Genomic DNA, 22056 nt, shown 5'->3' on the forward strand with positions numbered 1-22056 from the left:
CTTCTCTCACACACTCATGCACGTCGTGCAAGCGCGCTCACACACAGGGACATAGGATAGATGTTGTTGCTTTGTGTACTTTGTTTGAAACGAATATGATATGTACATGGCTTAAGCGTTGTCTAGAGCTGTTGTTAAGTCCCTGTTGTACTGAGACCTACAGTGTCCAGTGTGGGAGAAGTAAATGGTTATTTTGGCTGTGTCCCAGAATGGACTGGTACTGGCACACACAGCACAAATCTACCCCCATACAGCACCAGCTCAGAGCCCGGACATGCACTGTCACTGGTTACCCTTACTGACCCAGGCATGTGTGAATGCACTGCTGCTGTATTGAACACTCACCCAATCATCTCTCGCACTACCTATTGAAAGGGCAAAATCTAAGTGTCTCTGTTCTAATCGCCATCATGGAAATAATAGCCTATCATTGAGGTGTTATTTGGTTTAACTGCTTGCATTTTCACTAGATTCCTCACACTACATTCCCCAGACATACATTCTCTCATAGTGAGCATTCTCTGCTCCTAATTGGCTCTGACATTGATTAGTGTAGCATTCAAACTATGCTAGGCTACTCGCTACTGTAGCTTTAGCCTGAGAGCGAGCTCCCCATTGTTTTGATGCTGAATTACTGTCATCATAGGGTGCGCTGATTTGATCTGATTAGGTTTTATTTATTACGTTTCTATATTACACTGACTCGAAATGGTCTTTAGCCTATTTCTCTTTTCTGCCGGGATAACACATAGATGGTGGACAATCTATTCCTATTCTTGACTGAATGTCTGTCTCTTACCAACTGAATACTGTTGTGAATGGAGTTTGGCCATTTTAAATGGTGTACATTGTGAAATAAAATAAGCATGGTTTTTTTTCTCAATTATCTTGTTGATTAATGACCATCCAAGAGCACTGTGCATGACTACAACAGAATAATCATATCTCCACCTTAAAACAATCCTTGCTGCTTTGTTCTGTGCAATCTGCAGCCTCCTAATTTCACCCGCTGATACATTTCCCCAGACCACAGAACAGTAGTCCACCTGATGCTTGGGTTGTTTGCTTAAGAATCTTTCCCTGTAAATAGTTAGCTATCCTTCTGATCGTGCATGCGGTTTTAATATATATTTTTTTACATACAGTGCATTCGGAAAGTATTCCGACTCCTTGACATTTTCCACATTTTGTTATGTTACAGCCTTATTCTAAAATGAATTAAATCGTTTTTTCCCTTCATCAATCTACATACAATGCCCCATAATGACAAATGACAAAGTTAAAACAGGTTTTTATACATTTTTGCAAATGTATAACCCCCCCCCCCACTTCCGAAAACCTTGTTTTAGGAATTTAGGCGTGTGTCGCATGACACTACTTCACAGGATAGCCATTTGAACGAAAACTTTTTTTAATCAAAATGCGTTTTTTGGCAGAAATGCTTTCTGGAACATGTAAACTTTCTTGTACCTCAATAACAAACTTGTATGTAAATACAAATACAATTGTTAAATTACGAGCCTAGTTGGTTTAGCCACAGAAAAGACAGCAACATTGGCTGAGATAATGACTGGGCTGGACGTGCCGAGAGATGAGTTCGGATTGGTCTGCCATGTAGCATGCTTCTGTCTATAACATGAGCTGGTCAGTATGTGTAGGTAATCCTTTCTAACGTGGCTTTTTTTTTAAGATATAATGTAGCAGAACTGCATAAGTGTTGCTCTCCACTTTCTGGAGGACCGAGTTTTGAAGTCAGTGGAATTAGAGTATGATAGCTAAGGAGATGGAGAAAATTCTGCCTTTAGATTGCAAATATGCAGATGGGGTTGAAAAGAAAACACACAGAAGTCTGTTGTATAAAACACCTCTCTCCGGATTACATCTTCAAACTAAGGGCAACCATGGCATCCATGGTGACAGAGAGGGAGAAGTGTCCATCCATGTATATGGGTAAGATAGTCTAGCTAGCTACATTTTCAGATATTACGCGTTTCAAATTTTGTCTGAAAGTCATTTTCCTTTCAAGTTAAAGTGTATTGTTAGCTAGCTAGCTAACATTAGCTGGCTGGCTTGCGTGATCTGTGTGATCTGTGTAGTAACATTATTTGTATCTCAGAGCCATTTGCATTGCTAGTTATAGCCTAATGTTAGCTAGCGATCATTGAACCTGGCTGGTTAGCTACCTGCAGATTCATGCAGGGTAGTAACGTTATGAGTTGGGATTATGTTTCATTGTTTAGCTAGCTAGCTACATGTCTAAACAAAAAGGCTCCACTATGCAAGTAACAATTTCATAGAATGTTCATGATGTCACTATGACAACTGTCGATAGATGTAGCTGGTAAATTCGCTCTGGCTATCTACTCCGATTTCAGAGCACTCGCGTCTGAGTGTGCCTGAGCGCAGAATAACTGACGAATTTATGAATGCTCAAAACCGGTTGAATATGGCCGGTGTCAGTAAATGTTAGCCAGAAGGTGCCAGCATCACAGTTGCAGTCACCAATGCTCTGGATAACAGAGCTCTGCTAGGGCGAGTAAAATGGTCAGAGTGAGCTGCTCTCTCATTTGTGTCTGGAAGTATCTAGCCAATGTTAGCCAGTTAGCTTGGGTGCTTGACTGCTGTTGTTAGGTCAGAACGCTCAGATCAACCCTGCTCCTCGGCCAGAGCGTCCAGTGTGTGCTCTGAGTGCGAAACGCTCAGAATTTATGAACGGACAATCTAACAACGCTCTTGAGTTTACGAACACCCAGAGCGCAGTCTCACACTCTGGCACTCCAGATTACATTTACGAACACACCTGTAGTATAAACCAGCCTTTAGTCTTGAAATCTTTGGTTGTTTAGCACATGGCCTCACATGTGAATCCTTAAAGAGATGGGTGGGGCTAAGGCTTTAGAGGGTGTGAACAAAGCTGAATGTAGTGTAGACAAAGAAAAGCTCTCCAGTAGGTGTATCAAAACATTCAAGGGACATTTTCTCAAAGTGGGGTTACAAGTTTATCAACTTTCAAAGCATAATTACTTTCTTGTTGTTAGTCAACTGTAGTGTATGATATACCATTTTCTAGCGCTGAGTCTACTTTTATCCAATGTAAAAAACACAGTTTCAAATGTTGCTTCAAAAGGCCGAATCGAGCCGGTCGGTCACATTTACATAAGTATTCAGACCCTTTACTCAGTACTTTGTTGAAGCACCTTTCGCAGCTACCCCGATTGCTCAGTTTGGCCGGGCGGCCAGCTCTAGGAAGAGTCTTGGTGGTTCTAAACTTCTTCCATTTAAGAATGATGGAGGCCACTGTGTTCTTGGGGACCTTCAAAACTGCAGACATTTTTTGGTACCCTTCCCCAGATCTGTGCCTCTACACAATCCTGTCTCGGAGCTCTACGGACAATTCGATCTCAAGGCTTGGTTTTTGCTCTGACATGCACTGTCAACTGTGGGACCTTATATAGACAGGTGTGTGCCTTTCCAAATCATTCTCAATTTCCAGTCTCATCATAGCAAAGGGTCTGAATACTTATGTAAATAAGGTATTTCTGTTTTTATGTTTAATACGTATGCAAAAATGTCTAAAAAACTGTTTTTGCTTTTTGATTTGTCATTATGCTGTATGTTTGTAGATTGATGAGGAAAAACAATGATTTAATATGTTTTAGAATAAGGCTGTAACGTAACAAAATGTGGAAAAAGTCAAGATGTCTGAATACTTTCTGAATGCAGTGTAGATTAGTTATTTGAGACGGCCATGATAAGCAGGAGTCTAGCTGCACCCCTAGCAGTTTGGTTTCTGCCACTTCCTCAGTTTGTACTTCCCCCATACTTAATTGAATCCCATGTTGTGTTGACCTTTTCCTGGTGGAACAGACCAGTATTGTTTTCTTGGCGTTCAAAACAAGTTCGTTCTGGCAAACCCACTCCCTGATATTTCCCAGATCTACTTGTAGAGCTTGCTGTACCTGTTGAACCGATTGTCTTGCTTTATAAATTGTTGTATCATCTGCAAGTATAGTAGCTTGGGTTTCAGGTAAGGTATAAGGAAGGTCGTTAGTAAAGAAGTGGCCCGAGGCAGCTGCCCTGCGGTATTCCACAGTTTAAAGCATGAGGGGAAGAAAACAACCCATTTATATAGGTGGACAGTTTCCTGTCAGTTAGATATGACTGTACCCAATTCAATGCTGCCTTCTTAAACCCATAATGCAGTAATTTTGTCAAACTTATTTCATGATACACTAAATCAAATGCTGCACTAAAAATAGTAACCCACAAACCTGCCATTATCCATAGCATTGAGCCACTGGTCAATCATATCAACCAATGCAGTGGTAGTGGAATGGGTTTTGCTATAAGCATGCTGATTGGCTGTGATCAGATCATTCTTCTCCATATATTCACATATTTTTCTGCGCACAATACCCTCAAATATCTTACTGAGTGAACCGAGTAGACCAATTGGTCGACTATTGGCAGGAGTAATGGGTTCTTTGCTGTCTTTCAGAATTGGACACAGGTTAGCATGTTTCCATACATTTGGAAATGTTCCCTTTTCCAGTGACCAATTAAATATGTATTTCAGTGGAGCTGCAATCTGAGTAGCTTAACAAAGTAAAAAATTGTCCGTAAGATCATAACCTGTAGATTTAGCATCGGGTAATGACTTCAATAGGTTTAACACCTCCTCTACTGACACCAATGGCAGACTAAAAGAGCAGTTTCTTTGCTCATAATGTGATAATCAATCCATTGGTCAATAGCTTGTTTGGAAGAATGGGTGTTTACATTATCTCTCAATAAAAATAAAAAAATTGTAAATTTTTTTTGGTCAATATCAGCTTTCAAATCAAATCAAATTTTGTTCACATACACATGGTTAGCTTTTGTTAAATCATCACCCGTTTAGCAAAGTTGAAGTAGGCTGTCATTCGATGATAAATTAACAGGCACCACATTGATTATATGCAACGCAGGACAAGCTAGTTAACCTAGTAATATCATCAACCATGTGTAGTTAACTAGTGATTATGTGAAGATTGATTGTTTTTTATAAGATAAGTTCAATGCTAGCTAGCAACTTACCTTGGCTCATTGCAGCCACAAGGTCCTTTTGACGCTGCACTCGCGTAACAGGTGGTCAGCCTGCCACGCAGTTTCCTCATGGATTGCAATCTAATCGGCCATAATCGGCATCCAAAAAGGCAGATTACCGATTGTTATGAAAACTTGAAATCGGCCCTAATTAATCGGCTATGCCATCGGTCGACCTGTAATTGCTATGTTATCTATCACTTCTATTTTACGCTCATCTCTCCCTGTTTGTGTCGCTATAGCGTTATCAACCCATAACCTCCAAATCCGTTGAGATGAGGATGTTTGTTTTATCACAAATGGGTCCAGTTTTACCTCAGATAATTTGAAGGGATTATTTACCTTTGTGGAGTTCATTGAGGAAGGTGACAGTCACTACTAAGTAATCCGTTTTAACTCACCCTGCTCTGCCTCATTTTATATATGGAATATGCTTCTGCAATCTTCTCAAGCTACCAAAAATAAATAAATGGCCCAGTTGCAAATCCTTCCTGCAAGACAAACTTTGGTCAAGGGCTTCTAACATTGATTACATTGTGTATTATGACCTGGAGTAAAAAGCAGCAAATAGTTTCACTGCAGTTGTTATTCAGAATGCAAGGTGGGTGGATGGATAGGGAGAAGTCAAGTCTGCATACACATCCTCTAATCGAAACTGACATTGGTTGAGAGTAGAGGTCGACCGATTAATCGGAATGGCTGATTAATTAGGGCCGATATCGAGTTTTCATAACAATCGGAAATTGGTATTTTTGGACGCCGATTTGGCCGATATATATATATATATTTTTTTTACACCTTTATTTAACTAGGCAAGTCAGTTAAGAACACATTCTTATTTTCAATGACGGCCTAGGAACGGTGGGTTAACTGCCTTGTTCAGGGGCAGAACGACAGATTTTTACCTTGTCAGCTCGGGATTCAATCTTGCAACCTTACGGTTAACTAGTCCAACGCTCTAAATACCTGCTTTACATTGCACTCCACGAAGAGCCTGCCTGTTACGCGAATGCAGTAAGAAGCCAAGGTAAGTTGCTAGCTAGCATTAAACTTATCTTATAAAAAACAATCAATCAATCATAATCACTAGTTAACTACACATGGTTGATGATATTACTAGTTTATCTAGCCTGTCCTGTGTTGCATATAGTCTCTTCGGTACACGTTGCTCCAACGTGTACCTAACCATAAACATCAATGCCTTTCTTAAAATTAATACACAAGTATATATTTTTAAACCTGCATATTTAGTTAATATTGCCTGCTAACATGAATTTCTTTTAACTAGGGAAAATGTGTCACTTCTCTTGCAACAGAGTCAGGGTATATGCAGCAATTTGGGCCGCCTGGCTCGTTGCGAACTGTGAAGACTATTTCTTCCGAACAAAGACAGCCGACTTCTCCAAACGGGGGTTGATTTAACAGAAGCGCATTTGCGAAAAAAGCACAATCGTTGCACGAATGTACCTAACCATAAACATCAATGCCTTTCTTAAAATCAATACACAGAAGTATATATTTTTAAACCTGCATATTTAGCTAAAAGAAATCCAGATTAGCAGGCAATATTAACCAGGTGAAATTGTGTCAGTTCTCTTGCGTTCATTGCACGCAGAGTCAGGGTATATGCCGGGTTTGGGCCGCCTGGCTCATTGCGAACTAATTTGCCTGAATTTTACGTAATTATGACATAACATTGAAGGTTGTGCAATGTAACAGGAATATTTAGATTTAGGGATGCCACCCGATAGATAATATCCGGAACGGTTCCATATTTCACTGAAAGAATAAACGTGATAGTTTCCGGATGCGACCATATTAATGACCTATGGCTCGTATTTCTGCATGTTATTATGTTATAATTAAGTCTATGATTTGATAGAGCAGTCTGACTGAGCGATGGTAGGCACCAGCAGGCTCGTAAGCATTCAATCAAACAGCACTTTTGTGCGTTTTGCCAGCAGCTCTTCGCAATGCTTCAAGCATTGCGCTGTTTATGACTTCAAGCCTATCACCTCCCTAGATTAGGCTGGTGTAACCCATGTGAAATGGCTATCTAGTTAGCGGGGTGCGCGCTAATAGCGTTTCAAACGTCACTTGCTCTGCATGGGTAACGCTGCTTCGAGGGTGGCTGTTGTCGATGTGTTCCTGGTTCGAGCCCAGGTAGGAGCGAGGAGAGGGACAGAAGCTATACTGTTACACTGGCAATACGAAAGTGTCTATAAGAACATCCAATAGTCAAAGGTATATGAAATACAAATCGTATAGAGAGAAATAGTCCTATAATTCCTATAATAACTACAACCTAAAACTCCTTACCTGGGAATATTGAAGACTCATGTTAAAAGGAACCACAAGCTTTCATATGTTCTCATGTTCTGAGCAAGGAACTTAAATGTTAGCTTTCTTACATGGCACATATTGCACTTTTACTTTCTTCTCCAACACTTTGTTTTATTATTTAAACCAAATTGAACATGTTTCATTATTTATTTGAGGCTAAATTGATTTTATTGATGTATTATATTAAGTTAAAATAAGTATTCATTCAGTATTGTTGTAATTGTCATTATTTCAAATAAATAAAAGAAAAATCGGCCGATTATTCGGTATCGGCTTTTTTTGGGCCCTCTAATAATCGGTATCGGCGAGAAAAATAATAATAATCGGCCGACCTCTAGTTGAGAGAGAGAAAGACAATGAGTGTGAGAGAGAGAAAGTTGTAGAGAAGAGGGAGGTGAGTCAATCACGCTAATAAGCATACAACTACATTTGAGAAAGCTACACATCACTCACAAATTGACTGCAGTAAAGCCTGGCAGTGCCCCTGGCATCAACAATCTGAATTTCAAAGCCATCTCTCAGAGCAGCATCGGCGATACCTACATAAATTCATGAATCTTTTCCATGTGTTTTTGAAGTTACTGTACCCCCACTACCACTCCTACCCCATTCCAGTTCTTAGCGTGGGTTTTCAGATATATGAGCAAGAACATACTTTGCAGATGGATGCACCTGGGTAGACCTACTTTGTGGGTCCTCGGTAGCTCAATTGGTAGAGCACGGTGCTTGAAATCTGAGGATAGTGTGTTTGATTCCTGGGACCAACCATACATAAAAATGTACGCACACATGACTGTAAGTTGCTTCGGATAAAAGCGTCTGCTAAATGGCATGTGTTATTATTATATTATTACTTTCCTGAATCATTGAGTCTCATTGAGAACACAAATCAAGTCATTTGAGATATCATATCCAATATCAGAAATGAATACCGATACCGATAACTAGGCATGCACGATATATTGGTGAACAAATCGGCCGATATTAGCTAAAAATGCCAACGGCCGATGTCTAGTTTAACGCCGATGTTAAAAAAATGATGTTCACTGCAAGTATATTGTATGTTTCGGATATTCTATATTTTTTTTAGATAAAAAAAAATTGTTGTCAAAGCTACCGTGCATACCTATAAAACGTAGGTACAGGACGTAGGTACGATTCCGGTATGCTTACTGATATATTGTGCATCCCTAACTGTTATATTCCCCTTTTTTCCCTAGTTGGAACAAAGGGGGGAGATCAGGCACTAATGTTGGGCGGTTAGGCCTGGCTCGCAGTCGGTGTTCCAATTCATCCCACAGGTGTTCGATAGGGCTGTGCAGGCCAGTCAAGTTTTTCCACACCAATATATATATTTTTTTCCCATGTATGAACCTCGCTTTGTACACGGGGGGATTGTCATGCTGAAATAGGAAAGGGCCTTCCCAAAACGGTCATCTACAAAGTCATTGTATGCTGTAGCGTTAAGATTTCCCTTCACTGTTACTAAGGGGCCTAGCCCGAACCATGAAAAACAGCCCCCAACCATTATTCTTCCTCCACCAAACTTTACAGTTGGCACTATGCATTCAGGCAGGTAACGTTTTCCTGGCGTCCGCCAAACCCAGATTCGTTCCTCGGACTGCCAGCTAGTTAAGCGTGATTCATCACTCCAGAAAACGTGTTTCCACTGCTCCGGAGTTCAATGACGGCAAGCTTTACAACTCTCCAGCCGACACTTGGCATTGTGCATGGTGATCTTAGGCTTTTGTGCTGCTTCTCAGCCATGGAAACCCATTTCATGAAGCTTGGCTGAGCGGTTGTTGCTCCTAGACATTTCCACTTCACAATTACAGCACTTACAGTTGACTGGGGCAGCTCTAGCAGGGCAGAAATTTGACCAACTGACTTGTTGGAAAGGTGGCATCCTATGACGGTGCCACGTTGAAAGTCACTGAGCTCTTCAGTAAGGTCATTCTACTGCCACTGTTTGTCTATGGAGATTGCATGGCGGTGTACTCAGTTTTATACATCTGTCAGCAACAGATGTTGATGAAATAGCCTAATCCACTAATTTGAAGGAGTGTCCACATACTTTTCTATATTTTGTGTATATGGAAAAAAACAATTGTGTCCTGATCTTTCTTATATCTCTCAGCTATAGGACAAACACTTCAGAACAAACTTCCTTTAGATTTTTTTGGGGACTATCTGTTATTCCATGTAGTGAATCTGTTATTCAATGTGTTTCTATTGGCTAATAGCAGTAATGCCAAATGTAATGTTCAATAATTGTTATGTATTGTATATTGTTTTGATACCTCAAGGGGTCTTAAAATTCAAAATCAAATAGCTAAATAATCCATGTTATGACCATCTAAAACAATTCCATATGTTAGCTTAGAATCCCCTCCCCGGCTTAGACAGGGATTTGACAGTCTAGAGGGTTAAAGTGTGCTAGCTGTGTAGCAGCCATCAAGGTCACTGAAGTTAGGAAGTATCAGTCATACAGCTGACTGCTGAGCCCGCTCATCAATAAGACCCATTGACATTTTGTACTACTGTGGTGTGTGTACCAAGAAGTGACTCGCAGCATCTAGCCTCTGTCATCCTGTCTTGCCTTGCATCTCGTCTTTCTAATGGAATGAAAGCCCTGCTGGTTGAGAAGTGCGGAGAGGAGAGGAGAGTTGAGAGAGAGATGTAAGTGGTAGTTTAGAGACAGGCAGCAGTGAGGGCAAGGAGAGGGAAAGTGCAGCCTAGAGCAGGCTCAGACTGACTGACTGACTGCTGCAGCTCCATAGCCAGGAACAGAGGCAGCCAGGCACCTCATTAGAATGTTTCACATTCCTTTTCAGGCACCAATGCTCTCTCTGCTTCCTCTTCACTGCTCTTGATACCACAGAGCTAGCTGGGGAAAGTTGACGACCTCAGAAGTCTGAGCCTCTTTGTAAAATGGGTCAAGCTGACACTATTAAATATGACCAGTTTTACCACCTTGTCTCATCTGCACCCACTTAAACACAAATAGAACTTGTAAATACAGTTGAAGTCGGACGTTTACATACACCTTTAGCCAAATATACTGCTAAAAAAAAGGGAACACTTAAACAACACATCCTAGATCTGAATAAAAGAAATAATCTTATTAAATACTTTATTCTTTACATAGTTGAATGTGCTGACAACAAAATCACACAAAAATAATCAATGGAAATCCAATTTATCAACCCATGGAGGTCTGGATTTGGAGTCACACTCAAAATTAAAGTGGAAAACCACACTACAGGCTGATCCAACTTTGATGCAATGTCCTTAAAACAAGTCAAAATGAGGCTCAGTAGTGTGTGTGGCCTCCACATGCCTGTATGACCTCCCTACAACGCCTGGGCATGCTCCTGATGAGGTGGCGGATGGTCTCCTGAGGGATCTCCTCCCAGACCTGGACTAAAGCATCCGCCAACTCCTGGACAGTCTGTGGTGCAACGTGGCGTTGGTGGATGGAGCGAGACATGATGTCCCAGATGTGCTCAATTGGATTCAGGTCTGGGGAACGGGCGGGCCAGTCCATAGCATCAATGCCTTCCTCTTGCAGGAACTGCTGACACACTCCAGCCACATGAGGTCTAGCATTGTCTTGCATTAGGAGGAACCCAGGGCCAACCGCACCAGCATATGGTCTCACGAGGGGTCTGAGGATCTCATCTCGGTACCTAATGGCAGTCAGGCTACCTCTGGCGAGCACATGGAGGGCTGTGCAGCCCCCCCAAAGAAATGCCACCCCACACCATGACTGCCCCCGCCAAACCGGTCATGCTGGAGGATGTTGCAGGCAGCAGAACGTTCTCCACGGCGTCTCCAGACTCTGTCACGTCTGTCACATGTGCCCAGTGTCAACCTGCTTTCATCTGTGAAGAGCACAGGGCGCCAGTGGCGAATTTGCCAATCTTGGTGTTCTCTGGCAAATGCCAAACGTCCTGCACGGTGTTGGGCTGTAAGCACAACCCCCACCTGTGGACGTCGGGCCCTCATAACACCTTCATGGAGTCTGTTTCTGACCGTTTGAGCAGACACATGCACATTTGTGGCCTGCTGGAGGTCATTTTGCAGGGCTCTGGCAGTGCTTCTCCTGCTCCTCCTTGCACAAAGGCAGAGGTAGCGGTCCTGCTGCTGGGTTGTTGCCCTCCTACGGCCTCCTCCACGTCTCCTGATGTACTGGCCTGTCTCATGGTAGCGCCTCCATGCTCTGGACACTACGCTGACAGACACAGCAAACCTTCTTGCCACAGCTCGCATTGATGTGCCATCCTGGATGAGCTGCACTACCTGAGCCACTTGTGTGGGTTGTAGACTCCGTCTCATGCTACCACTAGAGTGAAAGCACCGCCAGCATTCAAAAGTGACCAAAACATCACTCAGGAAGCATAGGAACTGAGAAGTGGTCTGTGGTCCCCACTTGCAGAACCACTCCTTTATTGGGGTTGTCTTGCTAATTGCCTATAATTTCCACCTGTTGTCTGTTCCATTTGCACAACAGCATGTGAAATTTATTGTCAATCAGTGTTGCTTCCTAAGTGGACATTTTGATTTCACAGAAGTGTGATGGACTTGGAGTTACATTGTGTTGTTTAAGTGTTCCCTTTATGTTTTTGAGCAGTGTACATTTAAACTCAGTTTTTCACAATTCCTGACATTTAATCCTAATAACAATTCCCTGTCTTAGGTCAGTTAGGATCACCACTTTATTTTAAGAATGTGAAATGTCAGAATAATAGTAGAGAGAATGATTTATTTCAGCTTTTATTTCTTTGATCACGTTCCCAGTGGGTCAGAAGTTTACATACACTCAATTAGTATTTGGTAGCATTGCCTTTAAATTGTTTAACTTGGGTCAAACGTTTTGGGTAGCCTTCCACAAGCTTCCCACAATAAGTTGGGTGAATTCTGGCCCATTCTTCCTGACAGAGCTGGTGTAACTGAGTCAGGTTTGTAGGCCTCCTTGCTCGCACACACTTTTTCAGTTCTGCTCACAAATTTTCTATAGGATTGAGATCAGGGCTTTGTGATGGCCACTCCAATACCTTGACTTTTTTGTCCTTAAGCTTTTTTGCCACAACTTTTTAAGTATGCTTGGGGTCATTGTCCATTTGGAAGACCCATTTGTGACCAAGCTTTAACTTCCTGACTGATGTCTGTTGCTTCAATATATCCACATAATTTTCCTCCCTCATGATGCCATCTATTTTGTGAAGTGCACCAGTCCCTCCTGAACCAAAGCACCCCCACAACATGATGCTGCCACCACTGTGCTTCACGGTTGGGATGGTGTTCTTCGGCTTGCAAGCCTCCCATATTTTCCTCCAAGCATAACGACGGTCATTATGGCCAAACAGTTCTATTTTTGTTTCATCAGACCAGAGGACATTTCTCCAAAAAGTGCGATCTTTGTCCCCATGTGCAGTTGCAAACCATAGTCTGGCTTTTTTATGGCTGTTTTGGAACAGTGGCTTCTTCCTTGCTGAGCGGCATTTCAGGTTATGTCGATATAGGACTCGTTTTACTGTGGATATAGATACTTTTGTACCTGTTTCCTCCAGCATCTTCACAAGGTCCTTTGCTGTTGTTCTGGGATTCATTTGCACTTTTCGCACCAAAGTACATTCATCTCTAGGAGACAGAACGCGTGTCATTCCTGAGCGGTATGACGGATGCGTGGTTCCATGGTGTTTATACTTGAGTACTATTGTTTGTACAGATGAACGTGGAACCTTCAGGTGTTTGGAAATTGCTCCCAAGGATTAACCAGATTTGTAGAGGTCTAAAAAAATTTTTTCTGCGGTCTTGGCTGATTTCTTTTAATTTTCCATGATGTCAAGCAAAGAGGCACTGAGTTTGAAGGTAGGCCTTGAAATACATCCACAGGTACACCTCCAATTGAATCAAATGATGTCAATTAGCCTATCAGAAGCTTTTAAAGCCATGACATCCCTTTCTGGAATTTTCCATGCTGTTTAAAGGCACAGTCAACTTAGTGTATGTAAACTTCTGACCCACTGGAATTGCGATGCAGTGAATTATAAGTGAAATAATCTGTCTGTAAACAGTTGTTGGAAAAATTACTTGTGTTATGCACCAAGTAGATGTCCTAACCGACTTGCTCAATTTATAGTTTGTTAACAAGAAATTTGTGGAGTGGTTGAAAAACTAGTTTTAATGACTTTAACCTCTCTGGGCCAGTGGGACGCTTGCGTCCCACGTACGCAACAGCCAGTGTAATCCCGTGGCGCGATATTCAAATACGTTAGAAATGCTATTACTTCAATTTCTCAAACATATGACTATTTTACGCCATTTTAAAGACAAGACTCTCGTTAATCTAACCACACTGTCCGATTTCAAAAAGGCTTTACAACGAAAGCAAAACATTAGATTATGTCAGCAGAGTACCCAGCCAGAAATAATCAGACACCCATTTTTCAAGCTAGCATATAATGTCACATAAACCCAAACCACAGCTAAATGCAGCACTAACCTTTGATGATCTTCATCAGATGACAATCCTAGGACATTATGTTATACAATACATGCATGTTTTGTTCAATCAAGTTCATATTTATATAAAAAAACAGCTTTTTACATTAGCATGTGACTAGCATGTGACTAGCATTCCCACCGAACACTTCCGGTGAATTTACTAAATTACTCACGATAAACGTTCACAAAAAACATAACAATTATTTTAAGAATTATAGATACAGAACTCCTTTATGCACTTGCTATGTCCGATTTTAAAATAGCTTTTCGGTGAAAGCACATCTTGCAATATTCTGAGTAGATAGCCCGGCCATCACAGGCTAGCTATTTTGACACCCACCAAGTATGGTACTCACCAAACTCCGATTTACTATTAGAAAAGTTTGATTACCTTTGCTGTTCTTCGTCAGAATGCACTCCCAGGACTTCTACTTCAATAACAAATGTTGGTTTGGTTCCAAATAATCCATAGTTATATCCAAATAGCGGTGTTTTGTTCGTGCGTTCAAGACACTATCCGAAGGGTAAAGAAGGGTGACGCGCCCGACGCGTTTCGTGACAAAACATTTCAAAATATTCCATTACCGTACTTCGAAGCATGTCAAACGCTGTTTAAAATACATTGTTATGCTATTTTTCTTGTAAAAAAGTGATAATATTCCGACCGGGAGTCGTTGTTTTCGTTCAAAGAGAGAGAAAGTAAACATGGTGTCGGCTCGTGCACGTGCCTCCAGTCTCATTGTCCTCAGATCGACCACTTACCAAATGCGCTAATGTTTTTCAGCCATGGCCTGCAAAGCCACCATTCATCGTTCTGGCGCCTTCTGAGAGCCTATGGGAGCGTTAGAAAATGTCACGTTATGCCAGAGATCCCCTGTTTTGGTTAGAGATGATCAAGAAGGCCAAGAAATAGTCAGAGAGAGCGCTTCCTGTTTTGGCCTGCCAAATGAGTTCTGTTATACTCACAGACACCATTCAAACAGTTTTACAAACTTTAGTGTGTTTTCTATCCAAATCAAACAATTATATGCATATTCTAGTTACTGGGCAGGAGTAGTAACCAGATTAAATCGGGTACGTTTTTTATCCGGCCGTGCAAATACTGCCCCCTATCCCCAACAGGTTAATGACCAACCTAAGTGTATGTAAACTTCCGACTTCAACTGTAAATGGTTTTAATCTAGAGAATTATTAAGCAGAACATGAATGATTTTTTTATATACACAGAATGCCACCATGAGAAATAATGGATTGTATAGGCTTTGTCAGACAGTAGATCTCAGACGTTATTATGGCCCTCCACAAAATTACACAACTTCGTGCCAAACCTCCAGCCCACCTATTGTTTGAACACCACTTTTGTTTGAAACAGATACTACTCGATTAAATGCAATTTGGATAGTGGTGCCACCCACCCTTTATCACTGCTGCCCACAACACAAAACAATTGACTGTGGTTGAGTAAAATCCTAGGATAGGAGGAGGAGAGAGAGAAGGCCCCAGCAGAGATACTGTCAGTGTCTTCGTTTGGCGGGCCTCCAGATCTGTCTTCTTCTGTAGGGTTCAGTTAATCACACTTTGTCAGTGGTTAGCTATGCTCACTGAACTGCTGCTTGCATCCACTGAAGGCTTGGACCAGGGCATGCAACACCGTGGTGGTAGTGGTGGTGAGCTGTGTAGTAGCTAGTAGCCACAGCGCTGCTTTGAAGTGTTAACACGCCATGCATATTGTATGTCTGTGTGGTCAGTAGAGCATGTCATCACTCCAATTATTGTTTATTGTGGTGTGCTAAGTCATGTGAGAAAAGAATTCCCATGATCAAAGCTGATGTAATTGGCGCTGATTGTGAAACCAAAGGGGATGATTATGACAGTTTCGGGGAACTTTGGGTATGTGGCCGTTTTCTTTGTCACTTTGAACAGGTCGTCTGGTTCGGACAGTCTCCACCTTTTACTATCCACTCTAACTCTGTCTGGACTTGCCTTTATCTCTCACACACTCATCACTTCCTACATTGATGAAATTTGTGAAATTCCAGCCCGTCCGCCTGCGGTTTTGTGCGGGTGTATCGTTATCGTTTGTCTGCTTCCGCGAGGCATGTGTGTTTTTCTCAGGAGGTGTCAGATTCTCGGTTTGCTCCAACAGAAAGGTTGCTACTTGGTCTGCAGCACAGAGTGAGTGAGGAGGAGGGTTGTGTACAGTATATGTGCCTCTACTGCCTCGTCTCTTCCTGTGCCTCTGCTCTGTTTGTGGGCCTCACCTCTTGTTTTTCTACACAACTCTTACCATTTCAGGAAGAGAAGTAAGCCTTGTGTGGGAGAGACTATACTCTGAGTGTACAAAACATTAGGAACACCTGAAAGCGACGATCCCTTATTGATGTCACTTGTTAAATCCACTTCAATCAGTGTAGATGAAGGGGAGGAGACAGGTTAAAGAAGGACGTTTAAGCCTTGAGACAATTGAGACATGGATTGTGTGTGTGTGCCATTCAGAGGGTGAATGAGCAAGTTAAAAGATTTCAGTGCCTTTGAACGGGGTATGGTAGTAGGTGCCAGGCACACCGGTTTAGTGTGTCAAGAACTGCCACTCTGCTGCGTTTTTAACGCCCAACAGTTTCCTGTGTGCATCAAGAATGGTCCACCACCCAAAGGACATCCAGCCAACTTGACACAACTGTGGGAAGCATTGGAGTCAAAACGGGCCAGCATCGCTGTGAAACGCTTTCAACACCTTGTAGCGGCCATGCCATGCAAAGGGGGTGTGTTCCTGATGTTTTGTACTATCTATCTATCTATCTATCTATCTATCTATCTATCTATCTATCTATCTATCTATCTATCTATCTATCTATCTATCTATCTATCTATCTATCTATCTATCTATCTATCTATCTATCTATCTATCTATCTATCTATCTATCTATCTATCTATCTATCTATCTATCTATCTATCTATCTATCTATCTATCTATCTAGCCCCCCTCTCTATCTCTCCCTCCCTTACCTACCCCCTTTTCTCCCTCTTTCTCTGTCTCTCCCCGCTCTCTGTCTCTCCCTCCCCTAACCCCTCCTTCTCTCTCTCTCTCTCTCTCTCTCTCTCTCTCTCTCTCTCCCCGCTCTCTATCTCTCCCTCCCCTAACCCCTCGCTCTCAATATCTCTCCCTCCCCTAACCCCACTCTCTCTCTATCTCTCCCTCCCCTAACCCCTCTCTCTCTATCTCTCCCTCCCCTACCAGCCCCCCTCCCTCTCTCTCTCTATCCCCCTTTTTCTCTCTCTCTCCCTCTCTCTCCCTCTCCCTCTCTATCTCTCTCCCTCTCTCCCCTAACCCATCTCCCTCTCTCTCCCTCTCTCCCCTAACCTCTCTCCCCTAACCTCTCTCCCTCCCTCTCTCCCCCAATCTATCTCCCTCTCGCTCTCACTCTCCCTCTCCCCTAACCTCTCTCTCTCCCTCTCTCCCCCTCTCCCCCCCCCTCTCTCTCTCTCCCCTAACCTCTCTCTCCCTCTCTCCCCTAACCCCATCCTCTCTCTCTCCCTCTCTCTCCTAACCCCTCTCCCTCTCTCTCCCTCTCTCCCCTAATCACTCTCCCTCTCTCCCCTAACCTCTCTCCCTTTCCCTCTCTCCCTCCCTCTCGCCCCTAACCTCTCTCCCCTAACCTCTCGCTCTCTCCCCTCTCTCTCTCCCCTAACCTCTCTCTCTCTCTCTCTCTCCTAACCTCTCTCCCTTGCTCCCCTAACCTCTCTCTCTCTCTCCTAACCTCTCTCCCTCTCTCTCCTAACCTCTCTCCCTTTCCCTCTCTCCCCTAAACTCTCTCCCTCCCTTCTCTCTCTCTCCCCTAACCGCTCTCTCTCCTCTCTCTCTCCCCTAACCTATCTCTCTCTCTGTGTCTCTCTCCTAACCTCTCTCTCTCCCCTAACCTCTCTCTCACTCCCCTAACCTCTATTTCTCTCTCTCCCCTAACCTCTCTCTCTCTCTCTCTCTGTCTCTGTCTCTCTCTGTCTCTGACATTCATTAGGTCTTCTTAGTGGGCCCTACACAGTCAGGACCAGCCTCTTATCAAGGGCTTCTCTGTGCTGGAGAGGAATCCCAGTCTTCCACAGGACAGAGGGAACTTTGTGCCAGCTGAGCAGGGCACTGGGAAACAGCTAGAGGTCTCCTGGGCATTCCCAGACATGTTGTTGGTTCTCTCATAGGGCGTAGCTTGGCCTCCATGGGGCTCAGGCCGACCAACAGGAGTGTGCCTCTCATCATTTTAAGCTGGCATCAGTGAGCCCTGGCTGTGAGTTGCCTTGGTAACTTCTACAGAATGTGCCCTCACAAGGAAATCACAAGGAAATGACCAAGTTTGTTTTACTTTCTACTGCAGTTTTTTCTCTGTGAGTGTGTTAGCTGTTACCGGAAGCTTTTAGAATACCTTAAAAAAAGGTGCTTTTTAAAATCCATTCCCCATCTCAGTGCTATGTGTCCTTGGCAGCGGCTTTAATGTTGTCTACTTGGTGAACCAGTATCTGTGTGTTAGAGACCTCTATAACGCCCAGAAAACTCTGAGTCAAACTCCCATTCACCAGCTCTGTGTTATAGTGTCAAAATACATTTGTTGATCACCAAATATACTTATATACTTAAATAACATACTGACTCAACTCTAGCCACTTTAATAATGGAAAAAGGGATGTAATAAATGTATCACTAGCCACTTTAAACAATGCCACTTCATATAATGTTTACATACGCTACATTACTCATCTCATATGTATATACTCTACGCTATACCGTTCCGCTAACAGGTCCCTCGTTCCGTGGAAAAAAGACCCAAACAGACCCTTGCTGGTTCGGATCCGAGGGACCTGTTCAGATCCGAGGGACCTGTTCGGATCCGAGGGACCTGTTCGGATCCGAGGGACCTGTTCGGATCCGAGAGACCTGTTCGGATCCGAGAGACCTGTTCAGATCCGAGGGACCTGTTCAGATCCGAGGGACCTGTTCGGATCCGAGGGACATGTTTGGATCCGAGGGACCTGTTCGGATCCGAGAGACCTGTTCGGATCCGAGAGACCTGTTCAGATCCGAGAGTAGAAAAATAGAGTGAAAGAAACCTCCAACTGGGTGAGTTGCAAGTGTCTGACACAGACTACAAGCTTGAGCAGTTCTCATCACACAAACACTACATGAACAGAGGACAGGTCCAATTGGGTCCAGTCGGTAAATCAGTTTTAATATCACATACCCAACACCCGTGGTAATTATATCAGGCTCGACCAAGATCCGAGACAAAAGTTCGGAAAAGGCTATTTTACTCTAGCAGCACACAGGGCTTTGTGCCCTGGCTGGCCCATCCTGTCTTAATCTCCCCAGAGGTAGCCATGATGACATCACCGCTGTCTCTCTGTCTTGAGTGGTGCAGCATAATACTCATCTGTCCTCAGGCCCATTGGAGCAGCTGGGAAGTCAGAGCCCCAATTACAGGAAGTTAACCTCACTTAGTGGACAGACTCACAGTGCCTCGACATGTCCCACAGACCTGCTAAAATAGACAACTGATAGGGAGAAGGGACTACTGTATGGGTGGGGGTGGGGAGTGTCAGTCAGAAGCTTCATTCACCTCTCCCCTCCACCCCGCCCAGTCTAATCTGACAGCCCCATGAATTCGGCCCTCCAAATGTCTGTCAGCAGCCAGATTTAGGCCTGTGGCTGTGTTTCGGCTGCGGTGGCTGTGTGTGTTGTGGTTCTGTTAATAATATGTCCCTGTGGACACTGCTCTGTGCTGCAGCAGCCAACCAGGCAGGCAGCGTGCCCAAAGCTGCAGTGATTGAAATGCGGAGTGCAAACAGGACAAGGTTTCCTGTGCCACAGCGAAATACCATCCATTAGAGAAGAACACTAGCCGCAGAGCCCGGCCCGGCCCGGCCCGGTGATGGAGGCCGTGCACTGTGAGCACGACCAACCGCAGGCTCCATTACACTATTCATTTGGAGCTGGGATTTCATATTTCATAATATGACTTCTAACAGTCAATTGTGACACTGATGTGGAATAATGAACTGATGCTATGATGGATTAAGATGCTACTTTTGATATTTTTTGGAAACTGTCTCCTGCAGGAGCAAATTACAATGTATTTTCAAATATAGACATAGAGCCTGAAATAGAGTGAGTCTGTATCTGTCTGAGCAGTATTCATGTTCTGGTTAAAAGTAAATAAAAACAGAGGGAATCCAGTTAGTTTGTTTCGAATGGGAACTATTTCTCTTCATCTGGCTGTAAGCTTTATGCTACTAGACTACTAGATCCAATAAGATTTGGGGCACATTAGGAGGGCGCATAATATGCACAGATTTAGGAGTTTTTGTTGTTGTCAAAAACTCCCTCTTGTCAACTCAACGTGCTTATCAGCTCAACGGGGATGCTCAGCCTGGAGCGCTATGTACCCTGTAGAAACTGTAGTGTGAGTATGAGTATACAGAGCATTCTGAAAGTATTCAGACCCCTTGACTTTTCCCCCATTTTGTTACATTACAGCTTTACTCTAAAATGGAGTCAAGTGTTTTTTCCCCCCTCATCAATCTACACACAATATCCCATGATGACAAAGCAAAAACAGGTTTTTAGACATTTTTGCAAATGTATAAACAAAATGACAACTGAAATATCACATTTACATATGTATTCAGACCCTTTACTCAGTACTTTGTTGAAGAACCTTTGGAAGTGGTTACAGCCTTGAGTCTTCTTGGGTATGACGTTACAAGCTTGGCACAGCTGTATTTGGGGAGTTTGTCTCATTCTTCTCTGCAGATCCTCTCAAGCCCTGTCAGGTTGGATGGGGAGCGTTGCTGCACAGCTATTTTCAGGTCTCTCCAGAGATGTTCGATCAGGTTCAAGTCCGGGCTCTGGCTGGGCCACTCAAGGACATTTAGAGACTTGTCCCAAGGCCACTCCTGCATTGTCTTGGCTGTGTGCTTAGGGTCATTGTCCTGTTGGAAGGTGAACCTTCACCCCAGTCTGAGGTCCTGAGCGCTCTGGAGCAGGTTTTCATTAAGGATCTGTCTGTACTTTGCTCCGTTTATCTTTACCTTGATCCTGACTAGTCTCCCAGTCCCTGTTGCTGAAAAACACCCCCATAGCATGATGCTGCCACCACAATGCATCACTGTAGGGATGGTGCCAGGTTTCCTCCAGATGTGACGCTTGGCATTCAGGCCAAAGAGTTCAATCTTGGTTTCATCAGACCAGAGAATCTTGTTTCTCATGGTCTGAGAGTCTTTAGGTGCCTTTTGTCAAACTCCAAGCGGGCTGTCATGTGCCTTTTACTGAGGAGTGGCTTCCGTCTGGCCATTCTACCATAAAGGCCTGATTGGTGGAGAGCTGCAGAGATCGTTGTCCTTCTGGAAGGTTCTCCAATCTCCACAGGGGAACTCTGGAGCTCTGAGTTCTTGGTCACCTCCCTGACCAAGGCCCTTCTCCACCTAGGAAGAGTCTTGGTGGTTCCATACTTCTTCCATTTAAGAATAAGAGAGGCCACTGTGTTCTTAGGGACCTTCAATGCTGCCAAAATATTTTGCTACCTTTCCCCAGATCTGTGCCTCAACACAATCCTGCCTCGGAGCTCTACGGACAATTCCTTCGACCTCATCGCTTGGTTTTTGCTCTGACATGCACTGTCAACTGTGGGACCTTGTATAGACAGGTGTGTGCCTTTCCAAATCATTTACAAATGAATTTACCACAGGTGGACTCCAATCAAGTTGTAGAAACATCTCAATGATGATCAATGGAAACAGGATGCACCTGAGCTCAATTTAAAGTATCATAGCAAAGGGTCTGAATACTTTTTAACTTTAATACATTTGCAAACATTTCTAACAAACTGTTTTCGCTTTGTCATTATGGGGTATTGTGTGTAGATTGATGAGGAAAAGGCTGTAACGTAACAAATTATGGAAAAAGTCAAGGGGTCTGAATATTTTCCAATTGCAATGTAGTCTTGTTTTGTTTTGGTTCCTAATGTATTTTGTTCACAATATTATATTGGGTGCAGTGTGCAAATTGTGCTCTTTTCAGAGTGACCGTTTGACCAATCTCCCTGGGGTCACTGACTTACAGTAGCAGCGCTGAT

At 43.2% G+C, this 22056-nt stretch overlaps 1 protein-coding gene across 3 annotated transcripts in view; it reads left to right on the forward strand.

Moving 5' to 3' along the window:
• LOC106588489 (signal-induced proliferation-associated 1-like protein 1) overlaps positions 1-22056 on the forward strand; it is a 73314-nt gene that overhangs the window by 23011 nt on the left and 28247 nt on the right. The window contains exon 2 of one of the 3 annotated variants that reach the window (XM_014177687.3): positions 18728-19046. The exons of the other annotated variants lie outside the window; for them this stretch is intronic. The gene's annotated coding sequence lies outside the window, so the exon portion shown is untranslated. The remainder of the gene's footprint in view (positions 1-18727; positions 19047-22056) is intronic. 3 annotated transcript variants of the gene reach the window in all.

The sequence above is a fragment of the Salmo salar genome, chromosome 01, assembly GCF_965601325.2.
Source record: "Salmo salar chromosome 01, fSalSal1, whole genome shotgun sequence".
Classification (NCBI taxonomy): domain Eukaryota; kingdom Metazoa; phylum Chordata; class Actinopteri; order Salmoniformes; family Salmonidae; genus Salmo; species Salmo salar.